This window comes from Opisthorchis viverrini (assembly GCF_000715545.1).
Source record: "Opisthorchis viverrini unplaced genomic scaffold opera_v5_2, whole genome shotgun sequence".
NCBI classification, from domain to species: Eukaryota; Metazoa; Platyhelminthes; class Trematoda; order Opisthorchiida; family Opisthorchiidae; genus Opisthorchis; species Opisthorchis viverrini.
Genome location: NW_008751658.1, coordinates 416,321 through 426,737, shown reverse-complemented (window position 1 = coordinate 426,737; position 10,417 = coordinate 416,321).

Genomic DNA, 10,417 nt, shown 5'->3' with positions numbered 1-10,417 from the left:
TGGACAGCCCTCTCAAGGGGGATTTGGTCGGGGGCCAGCCGTCCCTAATAACCGAACATCACATCAGTTGGATGCATGTGTCACGTGCAGGACACGGGCCAGAGGTAGGCATGCCCTGATTGGTCAGAATGCCAGCCAATCCGAGTCAAGCACCCTGACTCGACGGTTCTCGCCCCCTCACGGACATTCTGGCACGACCTTGTGGAACACTCTGTGACTACCCTATATATAAACAGTTGTACTGATTTTCCTTTGTCTCCATAAAGGGCTGTGTAACCGTGCCGTGCCTTTTGCTATACAATAGTGGGCGGAGCAGGAAGCCAAGGGACCGACACAGAGTTGCACTACCGTACATCAAGACAAGGAGGATCGTACATCAAGACACAACAAGGAGGATCGTGTGTATTACCAGAGTCGAGGAGTCCGGGTTTGATAGACATTGAGCCAACAGCTTAAATTCGCGTAAGTTAGATAAAGAAGAGTGCTCGCGTCGCGAGGTATCAGCTGGGCGGAGTCCATCCATCAGACAACCGTTCGAAGCAGGCAACTCACAATCATCATTGACATCGTCAGATGAGAAAACTGGCGCTTCACTGCCGTACAACCTTGTCAACTTACTTCAACAAAGCCTATAATTGAAAAAACGGACAAATGGGACAGAGAATGGGGCCAAAGGATGACACCCCACAAACAATCAAGGTGCCCACATCTCCAGCATCTTGTCAGATAATCCGGAAAGAAATTGACGATATGAACACCAGTGACATTGTTTAGCCGGCACATCTTTCAGTGTCTCCAGACAACCACAGAGGGTCACATAGATCCCATCCACCAATGGCACCCAAACTTTTTTGGTATTCATTTCTTCCTAGCAAGTGAAATTCTGTCCACATCTAGGTAGCCACAAATCCGAATCAGGCACAAAAAACAATGATAGTCTCAAAAGGCGGCAACTTGGTACGCTTAGCACATGGCTCAGACATCTTAGCTTGCATTTTTAAGGGAAGTATCCTCTCACAAAAACTCTTCTCCTGTTCACTGATTCCAGCCGAATCCAGCTATAGTTCTGAGACCTGGATATTCAAAGATCGAAAGATGTTTCGGACACTCCGCCCGAAGTGGCCAAGTCTCACTCACACAGCAATACAGCCCGAACTGTAAGCCTGATACACGCGCCCTTTGAGGCACTGTGGGAAACCTTTTTCACGCCACAAGTGGCACGAATTGGGAGAAACAATTCTGAACTTCCACGTTCGTATGTTAACTTCGTCTGTCGCACTACCGTTACAACTAATGCAAATTCCAAGAGGTATATAATGTTCCAGAACCTCGAGTCTTACTCCTTGAATTCTCCGAAGCATTTTCAAAGACCGCACGTCCTGCAGCACGATTTTCCACATTGTAGACGCGAAGCACATGTCGAGGGACTAGATGACCACGGTCAGCACTTCTAGTATTGCTTGTGCTTCCTGCACCTTTTCGAAAATCAGAACAATGTGGTCTGCACATTCCAGGTCGACACGTTTCTCGATGTGAACAACGGGATTTTGAAAACGATCCAATGTTCGTCTCATTACCTCATTGTTGACGAAAACAAAAAAGGAGACAGTGGACACTCTTGTCGGACACCAATGCATGTGGAAACCCCCCTGAAGTGTTCCCACGCCCACTGTGTGAATACAAACAATGTATGATGTTTACAAACTTCTGCGGCTACCCTGCTGCGTGTGTTGAAAACTACTAACCGGTCGACAGGACTCAAGGCACTCTTGAAGTTAGGAACACCAAACTTGTAGAGCACCTACGCGTATGACGTTACTTTAACACCTGAAGGAGCGTGAAGATGTGGTCTGCATACCCACTTTCGGCCGAAATCCTGCCCGAAGTTCTCAAGTCTCCTCTTTGTTAGGAGGACTCTTCACGCGTCATTATAAGACGACGTAGAATAATCAGCACAAAGAGTCTAGTTACAACGGGGATTGGGCTGATTCCTCTGTGACTCACACATTCACTGCGAGCACTTTTTTTGAAAACGGGCTAAATTTTCAACTCACCCCAATAAGTTGGGACGGCCTCTTCCTTCCTAGGTAGAGGCTAATAAGTTAGACAAGCACCGACTCAGAATTTCACCTCCATCTTTCGATAGATCGGGTTTGGAGTTCGTCAGGACCAGCATCTCAGTAACTCTTGAAAAAAGGCACTCGCTTATTTTCGAGGCCACCGGGGATTTCACGTTTATTGTCCGGGGCTGTGTTACCGGCTGAAAATCCGGCTGAGTAATTACAGGAGGAAATTCGAACTGTTCTCGAAAGTGTTCAGCCCAAAGATTCAGGCACTCTTCTTACGAAACCAGAGGTAACCAGGGTAAACGCTGAATGGTAGGCGATAAAAAGTCAGAAGGAGACAAAACGTGACAACAACGGATCTCAAGGAACTCCCTGAAACTTTAGCGAGAAAGGGTTATAACACAATCCGTTCGGATTCACGTATGTCATCATACAGCTCAAGTTATCAGCGAACGACGTTACCATGAGAATGATTGCAATAACTGAATAAAAGCCACCCAAACAAAGCCATCGAGTTGTGGATGACACTGCTATTGATGCTAAGGTAATGCGCCTCCAAAATCTCTGTTCACATTGTCAGTTATTCAGTCGTGTCTTCGAATAATCGCAGATTGCAACCACCATCAACAATGACAGTAATATACTGGTAAAACATACTGGTCCTTAACTGCCTACAACCATGGGGAAATAAGGCCCCTGTAAAGAGTAGGGCAAGAATCTAGTGAGAAGAAGCCCTATTTCCTTAAGGAAATCGATTAACAATAAGGCATTTACAGTTTAAGGCAAAATTAAACTAGACAAGTCATAGCATCATGTCGGTCTCACAAGCTGGATTGACCCAGTGCCTTTTGCAAAAACCACTCGACTTAAACTCAGCCCACGACAAGCGAACTTCAGCTGGAGAGAACGACTACGAAGAAATTAGACCATACCGTGGTGTGACGGTTTTTGTACCTCAGCGACCTACTGAGCTGCAATGTGGGGTGTCCACGTGACACTCGTAGAGTCTCTTATGCCAGGTTGGTCAATGGTTAGAAGTGTGATGAACACCGTCCCCTGATCCTCCAGGTTGGGGGTTGGAATATGTGCGACGAATTGCAATGTAAAAATTGGAATGCACTTATATTTCTCACCACAAGCCACCGCCTTACGGTCAGGCTTTTGAACCAGATGCTTTGGCTGAAGATCCCAATCGCCCTTCTGTCCAGTCCTAGGTGCCATGGCGGTATCCCACCCCACGTAAAACTATGAGTTCCACACATTCAAATAAATGCAGGCCACACCGGCCGTCATGTGGTGCAATCAGCCTTACTTGTTGTATACAATAGGGCGGGTAAATGGAAAAGGGCTACTGCTAACCCCTCCGTACATTTTTGCATACCTTCTTCCCCCCTCTCCCCACCCCATTAGTAACTCTAACCTTGTAGGCCCAGCACTTAAGAATGATGAACTCATTCATCCTGCATCGGTTTTGCAAGCAACATCTGCGCGTCACCCGGCGCCGACAACCTCAGGCAACTTGAAATCAATCGTCAAGTCTCGAGCCCAGTCTATCAGGCTGCCTTCAATGTCCACACTCCGAAGCAAGCAGGTTAACAAGCTGCTCTTGCTCTCATACTGAACTCACTTGGCATTGATGTGTGCTGCGTATAATGATGCAGGCATAGCAGCTGAGATAACCGCCAAATCACTTTCCACTGGTTTCCGGCTTTACACATCTAGCGATCCAGAGGCTGCCGTGGCAGGGTGTGCAAGGGTTAGTATTGTCCTAAGTCACCGTGTAGAAGGATTCTTGCTTGACTGGATACCACCTGTGCCTCTGTGCGGTTCGTCTGTCAACGTTTGTGGAGGTTTCACAAGCAGGAAGTTTATCGATGTGTTTGTCACCTCTGCTTATGGCCAACCAACAGTAGATCTGAAAAAATTGTCCAACTATAGAATCCTTTCAGTGCCTACCTGCCATGCCACCAGAAGGTGACACGAGGGCTGGGATAATGCCAACTTGCTTAAGCCTAGAAGTCGAGAGGCAGAGGTCGGGCTCGAAATACGGACCTTCCGGTCAGTAAATTCACGATCTATCCACTGAGCCATCGTGCCCTTGTAGCTCTGAAAACATCAAGGAGTGCCGAGTGTCTGAATACACAAGTGGGCATGCTCAGCACACCTGAGACGGGATTAGGTGGTCGATATGGACTGGACTCAGTACGTACTACCAATGGAGAACGATTGCTTTAGCTTATCGAAACAGCCGAGGTCGTCTGGCCACATGGTATCTTCCAAAGTCGTGTCGCCAAAGAACTCAAACTGATCACATAGGCACCACTAACAGATGGGAGGATCAATAACTGAGCGCCGCTCGCTCTGGAACATGTGTGGATTCTGACCACTCGCTCGTCTGGAGTAGTTTCCAGGGCTGCTTAGGGTGCAGGCAAATGGCTTACTAACTGAGAGATTGACAGATCCGGATGTTAGACGAATTTACCAGAGTCGTCTTCCGGAGTCCATTCCAACTGCCCCACCACCAAAGATGAATTAATTGTGGAACGAGATCGTCAGCTCTTTGCAGTGCTGACGGGGCACTAATAGATCTACTCAAGCACTGTATATCAGACCGAACAGTGGCACTGCTTAGATCGCGGAGGAATATTCCCGCAGGTCTCGAACATAACTGGGCCCGACGAATTATCAGAAGTCAAGTAAAAGAGCCTGTGCACAAATCCTGACGTCTACTGGAGATCGAAAGCTAGGGATAGGAAAAAGGCACATAAGGCCGAGAATCGCCGAAGATTATTTCAGTTGGTCCGTGCGACCGGTCCCAAGACACCACCTGTGAGTGGAACCATCTCGAATAAACAAGAACGCCTCAATCAGTGGGCCGAACACTTGCAAAAACGGTAATCGTGGCAACCAGCGGCCACTCCTCTGGAGCTTACAGTTGAGGTAGAACACCGAAAGATGAACCTGGAACCCACCCCCAAGGCCTCGGAGGTTTATGACTGCATATGTCCTCTCAAGCGACACCAAGCTTCTGGTCCGGATGACCTCCAAACCGCGTTGTTCAAGGATGGCAGTGAAGTCCTCAGTCAGCGCTTGTATAATCTGTTTGCCCGCATTTGGGAACGGGAGACCGTCCCAGACAACTGGGGAGAATCGGTAATAGTGCACATTTTCAAAAAAGGGACTCGTACTGAATGTGGTTACCACAGGGGCTCAGCTTGACCCTGGTCGTAACGATACTTGGCGTCACTTGTGCTTCGTCGCCTTATGAAACAAGGACTCCAGAGCAGCAAGCGGTATTGTGGCCTGGTAGGGGGCTGTGTTGACCAAATGTTCACACTACCCAGTGCCAGAACGTAATATACACAAACGACCCCAAATTTTAGTATTCCTGGACTTCCAAGGCGTATTCGATTCGGTTGACCGATCTGCTCTTTCGGGTGTATGAGGGCATATGGATAGCTCTCCAGAAGCTTCCGTACACAAAGTGGTATCCGTCAGGAGTACCCACCCGATGAGACAATGAGACAAACGCTAGGACTGAAAAATCCTGGTGTTTAAATAGCTTCTGACGAAAACCTTGTCTGTCTGGATTATGCAGACGACATCCTTTTTGTCCTCGAAAAGTAGACGCAGGTGTTTTTGGATGAACTAACCAAAGCCATCAAGTACTTTGGTATGCACTTTGTACACAAAAAAGTGTAAGGTGATGCTCGTGGTCATTCAGTTACTGAACATGCTACTTAAAATCCAGGAGGGGTACTTGAATTTGTGCAGCGTCTTACGTAACTTTGTAGTTGCATTGGGTCTAATTATAATGTGACAGATGAGGTCAATGCAAGAATTTGCAAGGCCCGGGTCACGTTTCATAATTTTAGAAAATTGTGGTGTCAAAGCGGTATATCCCTGAATCTCAAGAAACATATGTATCAGGCTACAGAGCGGACTGTCTTGTTTAAGTGCTTTGAGAGTTAGCCTATTCGAGCAGAGCAACTGAGACGTCCTAGGGTCATTGATAATCGTTGTCTCACAACCATAGCTCATGTGTGTGAGTATGTAACGAAGCAATTAGCAGGCAAGCGCACGGTTGTGCAACGGAGACTTTCACACGGATGGAATATAGGTCACGCGCGCCAGAACGACAATGATTGTCGTAGGAGGAACAGCGCTTTGCTCCTCTAATGAAAGCAAAAGCGAACGCATGCTTGAAACGAAACTGCAATGTGAACACAAACCTTAGCCATGATATTCACCTGGGTTGTTGGGTTATGTGTAGAGAGGGGTAACTAGGATACAGGGACTCAATGAAGACAGAATCAAATAAAGAGCCATGGGGTGTGATCAGCCTTCTCCGTGTCATGAAACGTAGGGTCGCGTACGTTGTTGAAGCCTGGCTAAATTAGAGGTACCAGGTCAAATGAAAATTCGAGGTGCAGGTGCATCGCCCGGGTACATAGGGGTGAGACTGATGTATGGGCGGTATCATCTTTGACGTTAATGAGCAAAGGCGCGTGCAAGGCAGACAGAGGTAGTGTACGAACGCCACTGCCTTCGCCGGGTGAGGTACGCGATGAATGCTTGCTGGAGCCTGGCTAAATCAGAGATACCAGGGTCAAATGAAGTTCGAGGTGCAGGTGCATCGCCCGGGTACATAGGGGTGAGACTGATGTATGGGCGGTATCATCTTTGACGTTACTGAGCAAAGGCGCGTGCAAGGCAGACAGAGGTAGTGTACGAACGCCACTGCCTTCGCCGGGTGAGGTACGCGTGAACTCGTTGACACGTGTGCGGTCACCACAAGGAGCAAGATGGTGGTGCCTTCTTTTCCGCCGGGAAAACGAACATAGGCGTAATGTTGGTCACAATTTATACGTTCAACTTCCTCGACGACTGGTTCATACTTTGAGGCACGGGCAAATCTTTTCAGTAAAACAGGTCCTGGAGTAGTTAGCCAAGTTGGTATAGGCAAACCACAGGATGACCGACGTTCAAGCCGAAACATTCGTCCATGTGGAGTGGCATTCGTGGAAACACAGAGAGGGGACCGTAAAGAGTGGAGGGCATCTGATAGAGCCGGCTCCTAGTGACAGATTTGAAAGCCCTTCGCCTTGAGTCTGAGCCGGATCGCGTTCCACAGTGCCATGTTGATGTGTACGACTTGCCAGTTTCCCTAGAGATAAAGTAGTTGTTCGGCTGGTGCAAGCTCCTATGTCACGATCCGAATGTACATATACAGGCATACCAAACAAAGAGAACAATTCAGACATTTAATAACAATAGATGCACATGTATCTGCGCAGGGAAAGGTAAATGGAAAACGGGAAATCTCGTCAACGATAATAAGGAGATATCGGTTTCGAATAAAAGAAGTAAAGGCCCTTTAAAATAGCCGACAATTCGTCCAAATGGTTGAGTCGCTTTGATGAACGTAGCCTGGGGCATTCAAATCTGTCACTAGGAGCCGGCTCTATCAGATACCCTCCACTCTATACGGTCCCCTCTCTGTGTTTCCACGAATGCCACTCCACATGGACGAATGTTTCGGCTTGAACGTCGGTCATCCTGTGGTTTGCCTATACCAACTTGGCTAACTACTCCAGGACCTGTTTTACTGAAAAGATTTGCCCGTGCCTCAAAGTATGAACCAGTCGTCGAGGAAGTTGAACGTATAAATTGTGACCAACATTACGCCTATGTTCGTTTTCCCGGCGGAAAAGAAGGCACCACCATCTTGCTCCTTGTGGTGACCGCACACGTGTCAACGAGTTCACGCGTACCTCACCCGGCGAAGGCAGTGGCGTTCGTACACTACCTCTGTCTGCCTTGCACGCGCCTTTGCTCATTAACGTCAAAGATGATACCGCCCATACATCAGTCTCACCCCTATGTACCCGGGCGATGCACCTGCACCTCGAACTTCATTTGACCCTGGTATCTCTGATTTAGCCAGGCTCCAGCAAGCATTCATATAGCGCGTCACGGAAATGGGGAACGTAGCTGAGTTTGCTGGTAATGGTCATTGTTTGACCGCCTCTGGCTCTCTTTTACCTTTCACGTGTTTGTATAAAAATAACTCTTCGAGGAAGTCAGTAGACTGACATACGCAGCAAGTGGCTAAACCAGCGCAACCCATACAGTTTGATCAATTCATTTACCGGGAGTGAGCTGTTTCTCCCCTATACCATTCGACGTACTACAGTATTGCTTACATGGTGTTCCAACCTGACTCGGCAATACGTCGAGGGCACCGATGGTCAAACGCTGGAAGTCTTTTGATGTCCACGGAGCGCAGCGGCCAGATTTCTGACCCGTGTAGTGGTATGTAACGCACCGTAGCAGTGTAAATTCGATCCCTGACGGAAAAGCTTATGTCACGCCTACGCCCCAGGTGACGCAAACTCACAAAAGCTGCTCTGACCTTCCCATACAGGATGGAAGTTTCGTCTTCCGCGAGACCACCGGGACTGATATAATTGTCCAGGCAAACAAATTCGTCTACTACCTCAATCGGTTCACCCGCAAGCATAAGGCTAGGGTTCGAGCCCACCTAGTCTTGAGGCAGCACTTTACACTTTGCAGTTGTGAAGCGCATACCAAACCGTGAGGCGGAATTATTTAGATCTAATATTTAGTGCAATACCACGGGGTTTACGAAGGCCAGCCGTCCCTAATAACCGAACATCATATAATTTGGACGGACGTGTCACGCGCAGGATACGGACCAAACGAAGGCATATCCTGATTGGTCAGAATGCCAACCAATCCGAGTCGAGCATCTTTGACTGGGCGCTTCTCGCCCCCTCACGGAGATTCTGGCACGTCCTTGTGGAACATTCTCTGACCACCCCATAAAACAGTTGCAATATTTTTCACTCGTCTCCATAAAGGGCTGTGTAGAGCTACCGTGGCTTTTGATATACCATAGTGGGTGGAGCAGAAAGCCGATGGACCGATAAAGAATTGCACCGCCGCACATTCAGACAATTGCTGGCGACAACCCGAGCCCACGATGTCAAGTTCAGCAGAGGAACTCCAATTAATTTTACAGCAACAACAGAATCAGCTCGGAGAAGCTCAACTGAGACTTGTTGGATCTCTGATACCCAGTATATCGGGAACGCGACAAAAACGGTTGAGCCTCCGTCTTCTTCCGCAGGTGCTGCTGCCATCTCGATTACTGAATTCATTTTCGATGCTGAATCTGCACGAACTTTCAAAAGTCGGTTCAAGAAATATGCAGACATGTTTCAAACCGACCTTACTTGGCTTGACGTTGCATGGAAATTTCGAATGTTGCTTCGAAAACTGGGGACAGCTGAACACGATCGTTACCTCGTTACCTTGGTTTCGCATATGCTGTCAAAATCCTGGCTCGAATATTCGGTGACCAAAGTTCCTTTTCCAATATTCGTCATCAGTGTCCCAAGGGGATACTGAGCATTTCATCAACAATGCCTGCGTGATCAACAGAGAATGCGAGCACTTTCAGCTCCATGGCCGAGGGTCACTTCAAGTGCCTCTCTTTAATCGCAACACGATGCAGATATTCGGACCCGGCTACTGAATCGAATTGAATGGGATCTTCAGTTGACACTTCAGAAACTTGCCACCGAGTGCAAGCATCTTATCAATCTCAAGGCTGATCCTACAAATATTGGACATTCCAGATTCTCTCAGCATGATATGGCATGCAGAGGAACTCCCAAAAATCAGTCAAATTCTAAACGACCTCCTATAAAATGCCCACACCCTGTTGGTTTTTGAAGCATGGCACCATTAACGCCACTGTCCCTACCGGTACCACAGGCGCAGTAAGTGTAGCCGAAAGGGCCACAAAGATGGATGTTGCAGAGACAACTTCGAGAGCTTGCGTAAACACCGACCCGACGAAAGGACGCGGGCAGAGGCCATGACCGTCACATTCCGGATGAAATCACTCGGTCGACTTCAATTCGTCACACTATGTATCAATTGCACACCAGTTACCTTTCAACTGGATACGGGTTCTGATCTCGCTCTGATTCCAAGACAAACCTGAGATGTAATTGAAATGCCACCTGTGGAACCCACAAAGTGCATCATTCGTAATGCATCTGGTGGAACCATCAAACAGACCGAGAAGCTGAACTGGCACGATCTTGTGGAACGTTCTCTGACTACCCTATAAAATGGTTCTAATAATTCTCCCTTGTCTCTATAAAGGACTGCGTAGAGCTGCCGTGGCTTTTGATATAACACAGTGGGTGGAGCAGAAAGCCAAGAGACCGATACAGAGTTAGCTACCGTACATCAAGCCACATCACGGGGTCAGATCCAAAAAGGGTCTATATCGTCTTCGTACTTGATATTTGCGG